The following is a 20,587-nucleotide window of genomic DNA, read 5'->3' on the forward strand; positions in this document are numbered from 1 at the left end:
ATCAAAATTGACCTTGCTGTAATTTCGAACTTTTAACTTTTAGATCAGGTTTATCCTTTTATGTCGTGATTTTAAAACCAATAGAATTGCGATCATGGGTTCCAAAGTGCACCTCCACTGACACCTCAGCCACTTGCCCTACCTTATTTCCCAACAGAAGGTCAAGTTTTACTTCTTTTCTACTAGGTACGTGTTTATACTGAAAATGTTCTTATTGTACCCAATTCTGCTCCTATATCTTATGGTCTAATGGTTATCTGGCTATCGCTGAAGATTGTTCAGCATTCATCACCAGCAATAAACTAGTGACGATGAAAAAGTTGTTTTACCTGTTTTGCTTTTGTTATCACAATTAACTTGTTGTTCAACAACGTTTACTGCATTTCATATTAATACTTCCTTCATCACTATTATTAGTGTGTACTTCCATAACAAAGAGCATAGCAGATAAAAATTGAAAATCAATAGATTGTTCAAGATGGAGCCCTACCTGAATTTCTTCAACATTCATTCTTGAGAACACCACTCTGTTGATATTGCTAGCTAGGTGGGCATTTATCATCCATGTCTACCTGCCGTGGAGAAGGTAGTCCAGAGTTGCTTTCATGAACTGCTGCAATTCACTGGGTGTAGATCCACCAACAATACTGTCAGGGAGGGAGTTCCAGCAACACTGAAGGAATGAGGTTGCAGTTTCCAAGCCAGGATGGGGTGTGGCTTGAAGGTGAACTTGCAAGTCATGGTGCACCCATGCATCTGCTGCCCTTGTCTTTTTAGATGTTTGGAAGGTGCTGTCCAAAGAGCTTTGGTGAGTTAATTGCTGCAGTACATTCCATTAGTGGTATACACTGCTGTCACTGTGCAATGGTGCTTGAAGTAAAGGATGTTCCAGGCGGTGGATGGCGTTGCTCTGTTCTGGTTGGTGTTGCATTTCTTGAGAGTTGTCAGAGTTTCACTCATTGTGCCAAGTGGAGAATATCCTTTCTCACTTCTTACTTGTGCCTTGTAGGTGATGAACAGGGATTGGGGAGATGGGGAGCGAGTTACTTGATACAGAATTCCCAGCAATGTATGTGCTGTTGTAATCACAGTATTAATGTGGCTGATCCATTTCAGCTTTGGGTCACGGTTGATAATGAGGAAGTCAGTGATGGTAATGCCATAATTGTCAAGGGGGTATGCTTAAATTCTCTCTTATGGAGGCTGTTCATTATTTGACAGTTGTGAGGTACACATGTTACTTGCTCCATATCAGCCAGAAGTTGTTCAGGACTTTTTGAGTTTGGATTGAAATTTTGGCGGACCTTTTATTCATTAAATTGTTTGTGATGATGGTAAAATTATTTGATGAAACTGAGAATACCAACACTTGGGTAATGGACCTTAAAACAAGCACAAGCGTATGAACAAAACATCTGTGACTCAGCTCTGAATCAAAAGATTTTGTGTTCAAATCCAACTTCAGTATTTGAGCCTAGGCTGACATTGTAACGCAGTACAGAGGGAGCATTGAGCTGCTAGAAGTATCATCTTTCAGATGCTCATACAGATATAAAAAATCTCTTTATTTGCGCTGGAAGTGCCAGATGTAAAGAACTTATCCAAAGTGTCCCGGACAATATTTATCTCTCAATCAACACCTCTAAACTAAACCATCTGGTCATTAACACATTGCTGTTGTGGGAGTTTGCTGCATCCTACTTGGCTGCCACATTTTCCAAATTTCACCATTGACTACACTTCAAAAGTGCTTCATTGGCTGTAAAGCACTTTGAGGTATCCAGTGGTTATGGAAGGTGCTATATAAATGTAAGGTATATTCTCCCATTAATTTAGCCAATTATTTTTGTTCATGCATGGTATGTGGGCCATACTGGCCAACATTTATTGCCCATGCTTAATTACCCCATAAGGCTGTTAAATGTCAACCATCGAGCTGTGAGTCTAGACTCACATGTTGACAAGCAGACTTCCTTCCCTCAAGGGGATTAGTGAAGCAGATGGATTAGCTCCAACAACTGACAGCAGTTTCATGGCCATCATTAGACTCTTAATTCCAGGCTTTTATTGGATTCAATTTCCACCATCTGCCATTCCAGATTTGAACCTATGTGCTCAAAATATTAGAGATAATGGGAACTGCAGATGCTGGAGAATCCAAAGTAACAAACTGTGGGGCTGGGTGAACACAGCAGGCCAAGCAGCATCTTAGGAGCACAAAAGCTGATGTTTCGGGCCTAGACCCTTAATCAGAAAAGGGGGATGGGGAGAGGATTCTGAAATAAATAGGGAGAGAGGGGGAGGTGGACTGAAGATGGATAGAGGAGGAGATAGGTGGAGAGGAGAGTATGGGTGGGGAGGTGGGGAGGGGATAGGTCAGTCCGGGGAGGATGGACAGGTCAAGGGAGCGGGATGAGGTTAGTAGGTGGAAAATGGAGGTGCAGCTTGAGGTGGGAGGACGGAATAGGTGAGAGGAAGAACAAGTTAGGGAGGCAGGGACGAGCTGGGCTGGTTTTGGGATGCAGTGGCAGGAGGGGAGATTTTGTAGCTGGTGAAATCCACATTGATACCATTATACCTCATCCTGCCCCCTTGACCTGCCTGTCCTCCGCTGACTAACCTATCCCCTCCCTACCTCCCCACCCATACTCTCCTGTCCACCTATCTCCTCCTCTATCCATCTTCAGTCCGCCTCCCCCTCACTCCCTATTTATTTCAGAATCTTCTCCCCATTCCCCTTTTCTGATGAATGGTCTAGGCCCGAACCATCAGCTTTTGTGCTCCCAAGATGCTGCTTGGCCTGCTGTGTTCATCCAGCCCCACACTTCGCTCAAAATATTAGCTGGGTCTCTGGATTAATAGCCCACTGGTTGTAACCTCAAGGCCATCATTTCCCCATATGATAAAGCCTTTTATTTACAAAGCTAAAATAGTCAAGACTGATGTCGTAGACCAATATGTTAACCCTTCACATCCTGTGGCATAAGATCAAATCTATCATTTCTGAACAATGTTTGAACATTTGTACATGAATTGTCGTTCAATAGAACTTTGCAACTACCTTCTGAAACTTTGTCATTCAATCAGCTCCATTTATGAAGTGGTGAAATCTCATGGCACTTCATCATAAATCAGAATTACTAAACAATTCTGGTATGTGAAAATTATGCAATAATCTGATCGTAAATGCAATTGTGTGATCACCTGGGTCAATTACCTCATTTTCCATTTCAAAAGCCATTGTCCATGACAAATTAACCACAAAATATTGGCTGTTTTAGCCTAGAAATTCTAATGCATTGCATTGAATTCTTTCTGCATACGGGGGAAAGGGAAGCTGAAGAGTCCTCCATGACTTGTGTGATGGCTCTGCTTGTTCTGCATTGCACATATGTTCCACATTGTATTGATTCAGGATCCTTTTACTCATGCTGCGTGAAATAGGCTCTAAGCCTATTGCCTATGCAATTTGGAGTCTTTAATGCTGTGTAAAGCATGCAGCATTTCTCATCATTGAGTGAGATCATTTTCTTCTGATACCACCTTCTGAGTATTTCCAACAAATTCTGATTTATTTAGGCTGTCTTAATGATCTTCATTGATATGGAATTTGTCTGAGCTGACTGAATTTCAAAATTCAAAATATCAATTGATTAATTGCTCATCCAATTTTCTAACATTTGCATAGCGTAGCCCCAGAAGAACTATCGAGGGGCTCATTTAATTGTATTTGATGAAGCAAACCTCCAAATCACTGCTAGCACTGGCAAAGAACTGAATACGTGAGGAACCTGACCCTAGGAGATGAGAACTGCCAGCAGAGAGAAGAGCCAAAGATTTTATTCCAGCATAACTAATGGTACCTGAGAGACTTCTTTAATATTATTATTCGTTTCACAGTTGGATGCTGTTACACATTCATATATAGTCATCAACTTTTGTGTGAATTTACCTATATCTCTCAGGTACATCAACAGCTCAACTTTTATTTTGATAAAGCATTCCAGAATTTGAGTAATATTACTATGGAAATGCAGCATTGAAATTCACATAATTCTTTCACCAGTGTCTTATTAAAAATTATAATGTGTATTTGAAATCTGTTCCAATCAGAAGCCACTTTTCACATCACTCTGACAACTGTGAAAGGCAATTAAATTGTTTGTGTGTAACAGAGGAATCTAGAATCCAGCCAATTTATTGCCGAAAGGATACCTGTTAAGCTTATAATTGACAGACATGCCTTCCACTTCTCTACACCTGGTTGATGGCAACAGTTTTACGTGTTGAGGAATGTTTTAATACTAACTTCCACACTTCAACTTTTATATTAAAGTAACAAATTCTGTGAGTTGAACTTAGCCTTTAAGTCACTGTGATTTATATTTCCTCCTTCAGTAAGTGTCATTATGCTGCATCTTAGTCTAGTAGAATACAGATCATGCTTTTCCAAAAGGTGAGCTTCCAATGACAGATATTATATCCTTGTCAAGATTCTTGGGAACATTTTTATCTGTGTAATGCCTTTCACAACTACAGGTAATAGCAAATCCCCTACACTTACAAAGTACTTTCAAAGTGTCTTCCCTTTTGTAATGCAGGAAATGAGACAGCAAGCTGTGCACAGCAAAGTCCCACAAAGAGAAATGTGATCAAGACCTAGTCTACTTGTTTTAGTGATGATGGTTGTGGGATGGAAGTTGGAATGTCAATGATCTATTCTGGAAAAGTGCTGCAGGATGCATTATGCCCACCTGAGAGGGCAAAAAAATTGAGCTGGCTCCCGGGCAGAAAACAGAGTAAAAATTTTCCTATAACAGTTGCATCTCTCTGTTCATTGTGTTTCTAGGTCCCAGACCTCAAGCAACAACTCCCCTTCCTTTCCACCTCTCCATTAAGAAGTGCTTAAGTGTTTGTTAAATTCTCCCCAAGCCACTGATATTACGAAATATAATAAAACATGTAGAACAAAATACCCCTTTTAACTGAACTGAAAATCTTTGGCTCATTATTTGGCAGGTACACTAAATATGCATTCTGGGATCCAACAGATGTATTTATAGATATAGACTTTAGTGGCTTGATGTGACAAAGAACAAGAGCAATTCCAAGTAGAGAGGATGAGATACTTTAAAATATCATGAACTCAGCTTTCTGACTTACACTCAATTGCAAACAGCGTTCTCTTCTGGGAGAATTAGTCTGTAAGATTGTTCCAAAAGTAATATGAGCAGGTCATATTGCAGTATCCATGAGTTATTTTGTGCTCATGTATAACATTCAGTGTGCCAATTTTAATCATTAGAGGTTACATTTAACTTCCTTCCCCTTTATTGTGACCGAACTCTTCCTTATTCGCAGAAAAGAGAAGCTCAAACTTATCGCCAACAATAGGGCTGGATTCTTTCTGAATAAAGAATATTGTGAAGCTGTGAAGTCTGGTTGTTGAAAATGGCATCGACCCTCACATTCAGTGACACGGTTCCAAGAGCATGGAGTCTGATGTGGAAGAATATCCTGAATATTACTAAAACTCCTTTTTGTAAGGATTCAGTGCTGATTTTTCTGAATGCTGGAGAATTTAAAATACTTTCCACTTCAAACACCCCCAATTTCAGCAGCAAGTGCCTTCAAGTCATGATTAAATGCCAAGAAAAGCTCATTCCGCTGTGTCCCGACAATGTGCCTCAGCCTCAATTTCCACAAAATACCCCTGCTGCGACATTAATGTATTTTCCACAGCATCGACACTGTGGCCTCTTTGAGTGGGATTGCCAACTTTGTGGTGGATTGCTGTTCAATTTCAACACAATGGAAACTTCATTTTTAAAATAATTGCTTAAAGTGAGCTGCGAGTTACGGTCAGTGCCTTGTGTCGATTGAAAATTTTGAAGTTTTTGATCAATGCACAGGTGCAAATGTTAAGGATCAGAAGACATTTTTGCTGTGTCTCACAATTTAAGTGTGTACAAATATGGGGCATTTTTAAATTTTCTACCATTGGCTTTCCACTATTTGCATTGAGTGGAAATGACAATGACCAACAGGAGTTAAGAACCACAATGAGAAAGAAAGTTTGAATAAATGGCCACAACAAGTTATGCATCCATGATCCTAATTGCCAAATGGACCAAAGTTCCTTTTCAATTGCTTGCTTAGAGGATGTGGGCATTGCTGGCACATGTACTACTCATCCCCAATTGTCCTTGAGAAGGTGCTCGTGAGCTCCATATTCAATGCGAGGCTGTAGTGACATCTGGATCTGAATGACATTGGCATTGGCAGAATTCAAACTGAGTATTGGAGAACGAATACTTGGGAGTAAGATGGATTATGGGTTTTTTTCCCATAACTTTGCTGGTGATTAAGAGTGAGCAGTTAGAGCACCAATTGGTTAGATTGAATCTATCCTACTTCCTTGTGAATAGGAGGTACAAGGCAAATTTACACTTCATCAGCAAATTATCAATGTTATTTCACCTTAAAGATAGAGGGAAAGGTAAAAAGAAGTAGGTGTTTAGAGAAGAAATTACAGAGCTTAGGACTTTAATTGCTCGAGACATGGCCACGATTGATAGATAAAGGAAACTGAGGAGGCCCAAGAGGTCACAGTTGAAGGACCCCAGAGAGTTGCAGGGCAGGGGGAAGCTACACATATAAGGTGGCACTGGGACCTTAAAAGGATTTTAACATAAGTATGAGAATTTGATATTTGAGATGATATGTAGACCAGTCAGCACACAGGGGCTGTGCAAGTAGAACTTGACATGAGCTGGGTTATAAGCAACAGAGTTGTGGATTAGTTCCAGTTATAGGAGAGATCCTGCCCTGGGCTGTGTCAAACAGCAGAGTCCATTCTGGAGGACATCATATTGGAGAGGATAATCTGTATCAGTGCTCCATCCTGGAAGATCAGAATTAAATCTTAGCTTCATATTTCTAAATCTGACACCTACTTGCTTCAAAACATAAACTGTGAAATGTGAGTAAATAACAAGCTTTTTTTTAAAAATCCAACAGTCAAACCTAATGATCACCCAATAATCTGCACTCCTAGATCCATTCGCCATTAAGAATTCAGTTACTTTTTCAACAATTTAACAGAATAGCAACTTCTTCATTTAAGAGCAAGTTTAACAAAAGCCCTTATGCTCTATGCACAGATTACTTTCCATTCATTATAATGTCAGTGCATTCCTGTTAAGATTAAAATTGGTCCTCTTTAACTGTAGCCAAATGGTCTGAGACCAAATTGCGGGCTTTCATCTTTCTTGCAAAGTGCATAAAATTGACCAACAGAGACTGCTTTTGTTGTGCATTTAAAATTAACTGTCCTGGGCTATTTTATGCAGTCTAAAAGTGGCATGTCTTTTGCAGCCGATCTTGTTTGATGTTAGGGTAAAACAGGTCAACTAAGTGCTTTCCAGAGCTGACCAGAATTGCTCTGTTATTATGCAGTAACATTTCACAGAGATTTCACTGTTCCCACAGCTCTCTTATGAGTGTCACAGGAAAGTGATCAAAGATTGCAGGAAAATCAGGGGGTAAAGAAAGACATCAGAGATAATGGGACCTCAGATGCTGGAGAATCCAAGGTAATAAAGTGTGAAGCTGGATGAACACAGCAGGCCAAGCAGCATCTCAGGAGCACAAAAGATGCTGCTTGGCCTTCTGTGTTCATCCAGCTTCACACTTTATTATCTTGTAAAGAAAGACATTTCTGATTGTGATTTGGGAGGAGTACCACATAAATTGGAAAATAAATTACAAAACAATCCATTTTTGACAAATGTGACAATCCCAGACATCTCTATAATATACCTGTTCTCTATGCTGAAGTATACCATTTCCGTAGTTCTTCCATTTCTTTAACATTACCTGACAGTCAATATCAGCAGAAATGATCAGTCTTTCAACATGAGCAGATGATGGAGAGAGGAAAAGATGGAGAAATCAGTGAACAGAAGGTTGCACCTACTGGGCAAGAGACTAAAAAAATGTTTAAACTGAAATAAAAACACAGAAAATATTGGAAAAACATAAGAAGTCTAACGGCATTTGTAAAAACAAAGACTGAGTTAATATTATGGGTACAGCATTTTATTCAGGAGCAGCAGAGAGACAAAGCGGGCATTCCAGCGTAAAGCACCAAATTCTATAAAAATGGAAGATTTGCATAAGGATATCTTCCAATGAACCCATTCGGAAATGTTATTACACAATACTGGAGCAGGTGGGACTTCAGCTCAGGCCTTCGAATTAAGAGGTAGAGACAGTATTACAATGCCACAAGAGCCTTAGAGGATTTGTACATTAGGAATATGAGAAATTGTCCCAGGTTATTTGAAATACAAAATTAGTATCAAGTAAATGATCTAATTAACCGATGTGATGATAGGTAATAAGTGAGAATTCTTGAAAATGGATCCATAATGAATTAATTGCCTCTTTTTGGCAGACAGTGAACAGGAAAGAAATCTGGTATGCAAAAAGTACATGGTCAAATTGCTATGAGCTTATTCTAGATTGCAGACAGAAACCAATTTCATCCTGTGGGAGATGATGGTGCATCAGTAAACTTCCTAGGTGAATTATCCAGGGACCAAGCTAATGTTCCAAGGATCCATTGCATGGAAGCTGTGGATTTATACTTACCTAATTGATTAATACAATTAGTTAACAAAAACTGGAATTGTAAGCCAATCTTAATAATAGTGACTATTAGCATGCCACTGATTGTTGTAAAACCCATCTGATTCATAAATTTCCTTCAGGGAAGGAGATCTGCTCTCCTTACCTGGTCTGGCCTTCATACGATCCCATAAAAATAGCAATATGATTAGACTCTTAACAGCCCTATGAAATGGTCGTAAGTCAGTCAGTTCGACCAAAGCATTACAGAAAAGTCACTGAGATAACAAAGTGTGGAGCTGGATGAACACAGCAGGCCAAACAGCACTTTAGGAGCACAAAAGCTGAAGTTACGGGCCTCGCCCCTTCTGATGAAGGGTCGAGGCCCAAAACGTCAGCTTTCTGATGAAGGGTCGAGGCCCAAAACCTCAGCTTTTGTGCTCCTACGGTGCTGCTTGGCCTGCTGTGTTCATCCAGCTCCACGTTTTGTTATCTTGGATTCTCCATCTGTAGTTCCCATTACCTCTGATCACAGAAAAGTCACTGTGTGGACTACAAGAAAGCAGCTCACAATCATCTTCTCAAAGCAATGGTCTTGACAATGATGCTCATATTCAATGGAAATAAAAGTGGAAAAGTACTCTTTAAATGGAGAATGGCCTCATCAGAGAATGAAGCACATATTAAACAGTCATTATTGCACCACATTGAAAGTAACAGTGGGAGCAAGTAATCTCCAAAGAATTAGTGCACAAGTATAATTTTATTACATTGTTCATAGGGCAGTACAGTTGTTTATGGATTATTCTTCTGATCTCCAAAGCTTTAACTCGCTACACAACGAGGGACAACAGTGTAGGGTGGAATTATGATAATTGCTGTGTCAACATATTCTAATATTTTGTACCAGCTGGTGTTGATTACACTCAATGCTCGTCTGCATTTTATTTTTTGGCAATGCAAACTAGGTGGGTTGAAAAGTACACAATGAAAAGACAAATCATCCTGTTGATATCTTCATTTGGTAGTTACCTCATGGGAATAATAGCAGGGATTAGGCACAGACATGTTCCATTCAGGTGACTGCACAGATAAACTGCGTGGGTGGCAAATAGTCTGGGACAAATTAGATCAACATCCCAAAAGTGCCTTCACATTTCAAACAACGAGGTGGGTTTGATATTGTGTGATCAAAACATCCTTTAGTTAACACTGCAATGGTTGAATGATCAGTTGAGTTTGGAAAAAATATTGATTGGATTTGTCTTACTATTCCGAACCATCAGATATGGAAAAGATTATTGACCAACATCCTTCACACCCACATTTTAAATGTTTAATAATATGTTTTGCCAATGAGGGTAGTTTCATTGGAAACTCAAACAAATGTGAGCTGAAGATACAAAGGAATTTCTGAATGATAATTGGACAACATAAGCAGAAATTTTAGGTTTGCAAATTGGGATTCCAGTCTCCAGGCAGTCAATGATGACAGTTGTAATTCAAATATGTCCACTCTTGGGATTACAGTTTTTAAAAAAAAATGTCCATGTGATGTGAATGCCACTGCATTGCCTATCTCTAATGGCTTTGAGAAGATAATGGTGATCTGCCTTTTTGAACTACTGCAGCCCATGGCAGTTTGGTATACCAACAGTGGTGTTAGCAAATGAGTAGCAGGATTTTGACCCAATGATAGTGAAGGAATGGCAACTACATGTTTCTAAGTCAGAATGGTGTTTTGCTCAGTGAAGTACTTAAAGATGATAGTTATCCCATGTATCTGTACCCTTGGTCCTTCTAGTTGGTGGAGTTCGAAGGATACAATCCCTGTGTGAGTATAATGAGCCAAAAACCACTGTCATTGTGTCTTATTTCAATGGAGTTAGCCCGACATAAACCATCAGCCAGTGTAGGGGAAGCCAGTATAAGCACTCTGCTCGCATGCAGCACAGTAAGAGAAAGCAGATAACACAGTGTAGAGCTGGAGGAAATCAGCAAGCCAGGCACCATCAGAAGAGCAGGAAAGTTGATGTTTCAAGTCGGGACCCATCTTCTGAAAAAAGAAAGCATAGGTCAGAAAATGGGATGCCAGGGTGGGGAAAGAGGCAAATTGTAGTTCAGGAAGTGCTTGCAGTCTGGTGGTTTTTGAGTTTTAGGAGTCTAGAGGCTGGTAATTCAGCGACCGGACAGGATGTTTGGGGAATGAAACCCCAACTCCCATTTTTTTCCCCAACTTGGAAAACAGGACACCTTTGGTCAAAAAAGTCCTGTCCAATGTCCGACTTATTATATCATGGATGTAGTCAGTTGATTAGCATCTGAAAGACAGATCAACTACACCCCCCAGGTAAATCTCCAAGGCAATGTGTCATGTACAAGTTTATGTCAGTCTTTTTGGCCCAACACAATCGATACAATAGAAAGAAAAGTGTTGGAAACTCACAGTGGTATAAATCTTTGTGAAACATTATTAATCCAGCTGTGATTGGACCCAACAAAAGGTTCATTGGAAGGTAAGTGGAAACAGTGGAAATAGCAAAAACTGCACTTTACTCTAACTTGGAGATTTTTCCTAGCCCTCTGCCAAAATTACAACAGGAAGTTAGGAGAATACCTATAGGTGTTGTACTCTGAGATCTGTGAGATCTTACAACACATTTCAGTCAATGAGTTATTGGAGGTGTGACACTGTTCAGTAATCTCCAGAAAGACAGTGATCATGTACCCATGTATAACTTTATTACATTGTTCATAGGGCAGTACAATGTGTTTATAGCTTTTTCTTCTGGTCTCCAAAGCTTTATCTCCCTACACAAGGAGAGGCAACATTGTAGGGTGGAATTATGATAATTGCTGTGTCAACATATTCTGATATTTTGCACCAGCTGGTGCTGATTATACTCAATGCTTATTTGCATTTTACTTTTGCAGTGCAAACTAGGTGGGTTGAAAAGTATATAATGAAAAGGCACATCATTATGTTAACATCTTTACTTGGTACTTGCCTTATTGGAATAGCAGGGATTAGGCACAGGCATATTTCAATGCAGGTGACTGCACAGATAACATAGAAACATCGAAGATAGGAGCAGGAAGAGACGATTCAGCCCTTTGAGCCCGGTCTGCCATTCTTCATGATCATGGCTGATTGTCCAACTTGATAGCCTAGTCCTGCTTTCCCCCCATAACCTTTGATCCCATTCTCCCAAGTGCTATATCTAGCCATCTCTCGAATACATTCAATGTTTTGGCATCAACTACTTCTTGTGGTAATGAATTCCACAGACTCATCCCTCTTTGGGTGAAGAAATGTCTCCTCATCTCTGTCCTAAATTTCTACCCCGAATTCTCACACTGTCATCCCTGGTTCTGGATACACCCACCATCGGGAATATCCTCCCTACATCTATCCTGTCCAGTCCTGTTAGAATTTTTAAAGTCTCTTTGAGATCCAACCCTGCAACCGCGCCCCCCCCCCCGCCACAATTCATCTGAATTCTAGTGAAAACAATCCCAACCTAGTCAATCTCTCCTCATACGCCTGACCCATCATCCCTTGAATCAGCCTGGTAAACCTTTGCCGCACTCCCTCGAGAGCAATCCTTCCTCAGAAAAAGAGACTAAAACTGTGCACAATATTCTAGGTGTGGTCTCGCCAAGGCTCTGTTTTAACTGCAACAACACATCCCTGCTCCTGTACTTAAAATCTCTTGCAATGAAGGCCAACGTACCATTTGCCTTCTTCACCGCCTGCTCTACCTGCAAGCTTACCTTCAGTGACTGGTGTACAAGGACAGCCAGGTCCTGCTGCACATCCCCCTCTCTCAATTTACAGTCATTCAGGTAGTAATCTGCCTTCTTATTTTTGCTTCCAACATGAATGATCTCATATTTTCCCAAATTATCCTGCATTTGCCATTGATTTGCCCACTCACCCAAACTGTTGAGATTATCCTACAAGGATTTCTACATTCTCATCACAGTTTGCCCTCCCACTCAACTTGGTATCATCTGCAAACTTGGGGATGTTACATTTTGTTCCCTCATCGAAATCATTAATATGTATATAGTGAATAGCTGGGTGGCAAATAATCTGGGACAAATTAACTCAACATCCCAAAGGAGCCTTTACATTTCAACCAATGGTATGGGTTTGACATTATGTAAACCACAAAGCCTTTAGTTAACATCGTCCCTGTGGAATGATTTGATTCAATTTGATTAATCTTTGCCACATGTACCTGGGTACAGTGAAAAGTTGTGTTTTGTCGGCAGTACAGCCAGCTCATACCATACAAAGTGCACAAAAGTAATAGAATAGAATAAGGAATACAATGTTATGGCTGCAGAGGAAGCCCGTGTCAACACTAAACTTGAAAATGGAGAGGCCCATTCAGAAGACTAATAACAGTAGAGGAGAAGATGTTATTGAATCTGTTGGTACATTTGTTTAAGCTTTTGCATCTTCTGCCTGACAGAAAAAGTTGGAAAAGATGCTAACCAGGTGGGACGGGTCTTTGATTAAGTTGGCTGCTTGTCTGAGGTAGTGAACAGTGTAGATGAAGACAATGGATGGAAGGTGGGCCTGCATGATGGACTGGGATGTGTTCACAACTCTCTGTACTTTCTTACAGCCCTGGGCAGAGCAGTTGCCGTACCAAGCCATGATGCATTCAGATAGAATGTTTCCTACTGTGCATCTATAAAAATTGGTAAGAGCCTTTAAGGACTTGCCACATGCCTTTAGCTTCCTGAGGAAGTAGAGGCACTGTTGTGCCTTCTTGACCATCCCATCAATGTGAATGGGCTGGGACAGGTTGTTGGTGATCGAGGGAACGTAACACTCTCAGCTATCTCTACCTCAACACCATTGATGCAGATAGGGGCATGCCCTCAACCTTTCTTCCTGAATTCAATGACTAGATCTTTCATTTTAGTGACATTGAGGGAGAGATTGTTATCTTTACACCATGCCACCAAACACTCTATCTCTTTTTTGTATTCTGTCTTTTCATTATTTGAGATCTGATCTGCAATGGTCGTGAGTGTACAGGGAGTACAGTAAGGGGCTGAGTTTGCACCCCTTGCGGGGCAACATTACTGAGGTTAGTCATGGAGGAGGTGTAGTTGTCTATGCTCATTGATTGCATTCTGTGGATCAGGAAGTTGAGGATCCAGTCGTAGAGGGCAGAGCAAAGTCATAGGTCTCAGAGTTTGGAGATTAGTTCAGTTGGAATTATGGTGTTGAAGGTGTAGTGTAGTAGGAACCTGACATGGATATCCATGTTACCTAAGTGTTCCAGAGATGAGTGTAGGGCCAAAGAGTTAACAATGCTGTGGATCTATTGCAATGGTAGGTGAATTGCAAGGGATCAAGGCAAGTTCGGAAGCTAGAGTTGATGTGAGTCATGACTAACCTCTTCAAGCACTTTATAATTATGGACGTCAGTGCCACTGGCTGGTGGCCTTTGAGGCACACTACCTGAGTTTTCCTTGGTACTGAGATGATAGTGGAATTATTGAAACTAGTGGAGTCTTCAGAACATAGCAAGGAGAGGTTAAAGCTGTCAGAGAATATTCCTGCCAGCTGGTACATGTAGGATCTGGGCCAGTGGCTTTCCATGGGTTCACTCTCAAAAAGGCCGACATGACATCAGCAGCAGTGACTGAATGAACAGGTGCATCCGGGCCTGTTGGGGCAGGTGACACCATTTCACTGACCTTCTGTTCGAAATGAGCATAAAATGCATTGAGAGCATTAGGAAGGGATGGATTTTTGTCTGCAATTCTGTTCTGCTTCACTTTGTAGCCCATTGTGTCGTGTATGCCTTGCCACCAATAGTGGATGTCCATGTGGTTTGTTTGGGTCTCAAGATTAGTTCAGTATTGTCTCGGGGCACCTCTAATGGCCTCACTGAGGTCATATCTGAATTTCCTGTAAAGGTCCAGGTTTGAACGCCATTCACGTGGACTTCAGTAGGCAACGGATCTCCCAGTTCATCAATGGTTGCCGGTTGGGGAAACATGGGATTGACTTCTTTGGTTAAGGTGGGGAAAGAATTGACTGGATTTGTTGAACTATTCTGACTCATTGTATCTGGAAAAGACTATTGACGAGCAGCCTTTACACACACATTGTAAATGAATAATAATATGTTTTGCTGGTGAGGGTAGTTTTATTAGCAACTTGAAATAATGTGAGCTGAATGACTGAGTGCCTGTGATTGGACAACATAAGCAGAAATTTTAGGTTTGCAAGTTGAGATTTCAGTCTTCAGGCAATCAATGATGAGAGTTGCAAGGCATGTATGTCCACTCTTGGGATGACTTTTTAAAAAAATGTGTTCATATGATGTGAATGCCACTGCATTGCCTATTTCTATTGGCTTTGAGAAGATAATGGTGATCTGCCGTTTTGAACCACTGCAGCCCATGACAGTTTAGTATACCAACAGTGGTGTTAGCAAAGGAGTTCGATCCAATGACAGTGGAGGGATGGCAGCAATATGTTTCCAAGGCAGAATGGTATTTGTGACCTGAAGAGGTACCCGAAGGTGACAGTGGTCCCATGCATTCGCACCCTTGGCCATTCTATCAATGTTACACCTCGAAGGACTAGATTTCCAATGAAATGAATACAGAGGGCTGAGACTAAATTTTGAACTCTCCGTAACCCCAATTTGACTCTACTCCACGGAAAAAGACCTGCAAAGAAGCCATGGTAGAGATCAAAGTGGACACTTCCTGTCAAAACAAAACTTGTCCAATGTCCTGCTCATAATATGGTGGGTGTAGTCAGTTGATTAACATCTGAAAAACAGATCAACTATGGAGGTGAATCTATGTGATAATGTGTCATGTGCAAGTTTGTGTTTGTCTTTTTGGCCCAACATAGTCGATACAACAGGATGAGGTAGAAAATCACAAAGGCATAATTCTTCTATGAAAGATTTTTAATCCAGCTGTGATTGGACCCAAAGAAGGTTCAGTGGAAGGTAAGTGGAAACTGGACAAGTGGCAAAAGCTGTACTTTACTCTAACTTGGAGATTTTTCCTGATCCTCTGCCAAAATTACAACAGGAAGTTAGGAGAATACCTATAGGTGTTGTACTGCTAGATCTGTGAGATCTTACAACACATTTCAGTTAACTAGTTATTGGAGGTGTGGCACAGTTCAATAATGTTTAAATGAGGTCATATACTAGCAATAGTATTTAACAACGTGCACACAAAATACCATGGCTTCGTTGCAGGTCTTTTTCCGTGGAGTAGAGTCAAATTGGGGTTACGGAGAGTTTAGAATTTAGTCTCAGCTCTCTGTATTCATATCATTGGAAATCTAGTCCTTCGAGGTGTAACATTGACAGGAATGAAGAGACAAGTGTCACTTTAAAAAAAAGTCTACTGCACATCAAGCAAAGGTTCACCTGCACATCTGCCAATGTGGTATACTGTATCCATTGTACCCGGCGTGGCTTCCTTTACATTGGGGAAACCAAGCAGAGGCTTGGGGACCACTTTGCAGAATACCTCCGCTCGGTTCGTAATAAACAACTGCACCTCCCAGTCGCGAACCATTTTAACTCCCCCTCCCATTCTTTTGACGACATGTCCGTCATGGGCCTCCTGCAGTGCCACAAGGATGCCACCCGAAGGTTGCAGGAACAGCAACTCATATTCTGCTTGGGAACCCTGCAGCCCAATGGTATCAATGTGGACTTCACCAGGTTCAAAATCTCCCCTTCCCCCACCGCATCCCAAAACCAGCCCAGTTCATCCCCTCCCCCCACTGCATCCCAAAACCAGCCCAGCCTGTCTCTGCCTCCCTAACCTGTTCTTCCTCTCACCCATCCCTTCCTCCCACCTCAAGCCGCTCCTCCATTTCCTACCTACTAACCTCATCCCACCTCCTTGACCTGTCCATCTTCCCTGGACTGACCTATCCCCTCCCTACCTCCTCACCTATACTCTTCTCTCCACCTATCTTCTTTTCTCCCCATCTTTGGTTCACCTCCCCCTCGCTCCCTATTTATTCCAGAACCCTGTCCCCAACCCCCTCTCTGATGAAGGGTCTAGGTCCGAAACATCAGCTTTTGTGCTCCTGAGATGCTGCTTAGCCTGCTGTGATCATCCAGCTTCCCACTTTATTATCTATTGCAAATCAGTTCCCCATGCTAAACATCACAAGCTCAGGTATGGATCCACTCCGTCAATGCTGCTCAAACTTATAAACTAAGTATACAAAAGGGAAACTGGTATTCTGCTTCAGAATGTCTCTCAAAAAACATGGACAGGATCTTGTGATCAAAAGTGAAATGGTGCAACACATTGCTGTCCTCAGAAGCAGTCCACAAAGATGTAGTAATCTGTGCCTGGATTTCATTTTTCCTGATGCAAGTCAAAGCAGCAGTGGTGATGCCAACTGCATTCATGAATGTTCACAGACAGCAATTCAGGAAATTAAGTGAACTTCACTTTTAAATTTAAGTATTTAAAGAAGAAAACTAAATGATTATGTTTGTATTAAGGAAAAAGTAAAAAAAAAACCATTAATTTTAAAATTGTTTTAACTTGTGGAATTCTTGCTTTATACTGCTGAAATGTGACAAGGTCAGAAGTCATATGACACCAGGTTATTGTCCAACAGGTTTATTTGAAACCATAAGCTTTTGGAATGCTGTGCCTTCAATGGTGGAATTGTGACATTCGACATTATGTGTAATTGGTTGATAATCGCCAGTGATTATGAGCAATTATTAAGTTAGTGCACTGCTAAAAATGCAATTACACCTCATTTACCAAATTGTAACTTGACAGAGAAACCAATCACCTAAGAGTGAAAATTTTGTCAGCCAATTGACTGCATACTCAGGAAAATTCAAACACAAATCCTCTGGAGGGGGTAAAACCACATATGTCAACTTCTGCATTTTTCTACTACTATGCAGACTCCTGAATTCCCTGTCAGTTTGAGGGAAATGCTGAGAGTGAATACTGATAGCTTATCACAGCAAAATACAGAAGATTACTGCTTTTTTTTTGTTGGACAGCTTTTGGTATCTAGTTTGTTTTGGCAGTGAGTCCTTCTCTGCTATTGAAGTGTATTGAAAATTCTGCTTAAATTTTCCATTCCCCATCGCTGCCTTTTTGTTGTTATACTGTTTTTGGAAATGGGGGTGTTCATAGGTTTAACTTTACAATCCCAAAGGAAAATAAAACAACGTGGGGTAATAATTTTGACTTTGTTGACAATGTAAAATTGATTTATGATAATAATGTTTATGACTCATACGTATCATTTCTCATTTTCAATAATGACTGAATTGTTGACACTGACTGCATTATTACTAAAGGCCACATTAATGTATTTCATAAAAAGCTCTCTATTTTATTGTCGGAATGAATTTCTTTAAAAAGGGAATGAACACTCCGTTCATGTGGCAAATTAAATAAACGTGAATATTAATATCATAAAAAATGATTTAAACTTTTTAAGGTTAACATTTCTGTAGCCTTCATTCATTGTTGTCCTAGTATCCATTTTATACGTTAATCAGACCTTCAAAGGGATATCCCACTTTACTTCTCCCAAAGTTTTCATCCCTCAAAATGTTTTGTTATTGGATATTGTGGATGTTCTGTGAATTGTCAAAATACTCTCTATTCTCATTTGAACTTTAAGCATTTTTATTTCTTTTCATTACTTACTTCAGGACTTAATCTTCTGCCAGAAACACCTGACATTCAAGACCCAGAAAGATATAGATGTGGACACTGGGGAATAATGCAAATCCAGCCTGAGATCCAACATTAACCAAACTTGGGCAAGTTCAGAAGGATCTGGCCAAAGCTAGATTTGCAAGGTTTGAACTGAACATGTTTTTTTTTATTTTCTCATCTCTCTCCCAGTGGTGGAATGGAAACTTGGAGCGAAGCCAAGAGTTCACTTTGTCATTGGAGCGGATGGAAAGAACTGTGCTTTTAACAGTTTGAATTTGTTTCTGCATCTCTAGGAGACTGGCTACTTGCTGCTGTGGATGAATTCATTTTTGTTTCCCTGCAGATCACTTGTTGGAAATGTCCCCATTTTCAGACAGGTGTATGCACAAAATTCAAATCTCTGGGCAATTGAATTGTAGCTAAATGTGTGACTGACTCCGTATTTAGTGCTAATGGCATAAAGCCAGATTTTAAAAAAAGAGTGCAGGGCAGCAAAGGCAAAAGAAATGATGTAGTCCTTTTTTATCATGATTGAACATCGCAAAATGGAACCGGGAAATCTGTCAGTGTTCTAAAACAAGAGGGGTTTAATGCACTGTCTCAGACTGAATCTGACAGATTGCCAATTCAGCTATTTTGGAGGCCCCATATCCGCCCAGACTGTCAGAATCCACCCTTGAGCAGACGACACATCTCTGTTTACATGACACATCAGAGATAAGAGGGAAGTTCTCAAGACAGCCCAGCTGAAGCAACGCGTTTAATACATTGACATCAGTGAGGCTGATTACGTGGTTGCATGTGTTGTCTGGTGTAAACAAACAGGCCAGGGTTCTGCGGATGCCACCTACAACAGATTGAGGCAGGACAAAATAACAAAACAACTAACTGCTCCAAATTACTCTCTTTATCAGAGCTTCTTAATTCTCAATAGAAACAAGTATTGAATTTGCGCTATTTTGTTTGACTTTTTGTTATTATTGTACATTATTCTTTCAGAATTTTCAAACCTTATTTTCTTCATTGAGTCCCTACAGCATGGAAGCAGGTCATTCAGCCCATCAGGTCTACACTGACCCTCCAATTGTCATCCCAACCAGATGCAACTCCCCCTACTTTATCCCTGTATCCCGATATTTCCTATGGCTCACCCACCTTGTCCTGCACATCCCTGGACATTATGGGCAAGTTAGCATGGCATGGGCCAATCCACCTAACCTGCACACCTGCGAGGAAAAACCATCCAGACATGGGGTGGGATGTGTAAACTCCACACAGACAGATTCCCAACAGTCCCTGGTGCTGTACTAGCCACTGAGCTACCATGCCACCCCTTTTGTTTTATTCATCCATGGGCTGTGAGTGTCTTTGGTTTGTCCAGTGTTTATTGCCCATCGCTAGTTGCCTTTCAGAAGGCGGAGGTGAGCTACCTCCTTGAGCTGCTACAGCTCATGATAGAAACATGGTGGGGGGGCAGTCCCAGGGGATTTGGAGAACTCCTTTGTTTAAAAAGAGAAGGAGAGAAAAACACAGATAGCTGTAGGTCCGGTTTGCTTAATGTTCACTTTTGGTAAAATATTAGTCTATTATGTAAATGCAGAGCATTTAGAAATACAGAATATGATCAAGCAGAGTCAGCATGGTTTCATGAAGTGTGGACCCACAATTTGTTTAGGGAGGAAGTTCCAGGATTTTGATGCAGTGACAGTGAAGGAACAATGATCTATTTCCAAGTCAGAATGGTGGGTGGGTTAGAGGGGACCTTACAGACTGTTGTGTTCCCATGTATCTACAGCCCCTTGTGCTTCTAGATGGTAGTGTGTGTTTTTAAAGTGCTTTCAAAGAAAGCTTGGTGAATTCCTGTAGTTGACGGTATACCCTGTCATCACTGAGCGTTTGTGATGGAGGGACTGGTTGTTTGCTTTCGTGGTGTCAAACAAGTGGGCTGCTTTGTCCTGCATGGCATCAGATTTCTTGTGTGCTGTTGGAGCTGCACTTGTCCAGGGCAAGTGGAGAATACCCCGTTATACTCATTGCTCAATAGAAAACAAACTGTTTCAGTGAAAAAGTGAAGGAGTCCATCTCCCATTCCAACAATTGTGCATCAGAACATGCATGACTTTAACACAATAGTGCAAGTTGTGAGGTGCCCAATGCAGCATCAGGAAAGACTGAACCAGCTATTGAATGATATTTGAGAGGGATGTGATCACTAAACAGGAATACTGGTATG

At 40.8% G+C, this 20,587-nt stretch overlaps 1 protein-coding gene across 14 annotated transcripts in view; it reads left to right on the plus strand.

Annotated features, from left to right (window-relative positions):
• Positions 1-20,587, plus strand: part of LOC125463790 (inward rectifier potassium channel 16-like) — a 143,586-nt gene that overhangs the window by 60,808 nt on the left and 62,191 nt on the right. For 7 of the 14 annotated variants that reach the window (XR_007249906.2, XR_007249907.2, XR_007249908.2 and 4 more), the window contains exon 2: positions 18,348-18,497. The exons of the other annotated variants lie outside the window; for them this stretch is intronic. The gene's annotated coding sequence lies outside the window, so the exon portion shown is untranslated. The remainder of the gene's footprint in view (positions 1-18,347; positions 18,498-20,587) is intronic. 14 annotated transcript variants of the gene reach the window in all.

Source organism: Stegostoma tigrinum, chromosome 22, assembly GCF_030684315.1.
Source record: "Stegostoma tigrinum isolate sSteTig4 chromosome 22, sSteTig4.hap1, whole genome shotgun sequence".
In the NCBI taxonomy this organism is placed as follows: Eukaryota; Metazoa; Chordata; class Chondrichthyes; order Orectolobiformes; family Stegostomatidae; genus Stegostoma; species Stegostoma tigrinum.